Below are 1370 nucleotides of genomic sequence, written 5' to 3'. Positions count from 1 at the left end.
ATTATTATAAACGTCTAAACTCTAAATACAAATACCTACGTAAAATAAACAAGGATTTGTAAATAATTACAAAATAATGGAACACAAACAAAAAAAGTTAATATTTACCTATTTATATTTTATATATTTTATTACTATATATGATAAAACATATACCTAGAATAAATGCTAATTTATGCTTGTCTAAACACTTAAACTTGAAGTTTATTTAGGTAGTAAAAATATTTGAATATTAAATATGGCCATATGGGTTCTTTCTAATTATTAGTACCTACTACATAGAGTAAGTATAAATATTTCACATGATTAATATTTCAGGGTTATTATTTAGATAATATAGAATTATATAAGTATATAACATGTACCATTATACCAAATAATATAAATGCTAATAGAAAAAGCTTTATAATAATATGCATAGTGTATATGAAGTGAAATTCATTAACTGAAATACCAAGTGTGCTGAAAAAAATGTTTTGAAGTTATTCATGCAGCATTGAGCATACTATTACAGTAGCGTTTAACCCTATTTCTACGTGTATCGGCTGCTCCCTACGCCTTTGATCATCCAAGAATATGAAATTACCAGCAGGCAGTAGATAACAACTAAAAAGTATTAATAATACCTGATAGGATCCGTTATAGTATGTCCAACTCCGACAACAGATCTCTGCTTTAAGCTAACAAGATGTCGATATCTTAATTTCATAAATATTGGAAATCAATACAATATTACTCTTAAATCTTCTACAATGATTACAACTCGAAAATTTTAAATTTAAATTAATTATTTTGATTGTAGTGTATAATTTACTTATTATGAGTATTTCATTGGATTAGCATAAACTATTAATTTATTATTCTTTACTACACATACGTCATTAACATTAGAATATTTTTAATTATTTAAACCCCAAACTTCTTATTTAATAAGGAATACGCGAGGAGACTATAGTATACCTATAGTGTTACCAACACCAAAATAATATGCAAATTAAATAATCATAACATTGGTTTTTAATTTTTATAACAATGATTTTCATGTTTAGGAACTTCCAATTTACATTTATTAATTATTATGCATGCCTACATAAATAACATACCTAAATAATTTTAAATTGAAATATTTTATATTAGATAGGTATCTGGTATCGTGAAATCATTCAAAATAATAACTATTGTCAAACCACAAATCTTTACACTTTACAGAAACAAATAACAATAATACAACTAAAATTAATATTTTGAGTAGTTTTGTTTAATGTGTAGGTACCTACGACTTCTGCACATGCCACATAAAGCAGCAGTACTTGGTCGAGATTCTCTATCAAACTTATTAGCTTAGTTGAAGTATGAGCACGATATCCGAA

Source organism: Acyrthosiphon pisum, chromosome A2, assembly GCF_005508785.2.
Source record: "Acyrthosiphon pisum isolate AL4f chromosome A2, pea_aphid_22Mar2018_4r6ur, whole genome shotgun sequence".
NCBI lineage: Eukaryota > Metazoa > Arthropoda > Insecta > Hemiptera > Aphididae > Acyrthosiphon > Acyrthosiphon pisum.
This window is presented reverse-complemented; position numbering follows the sequence as displayed.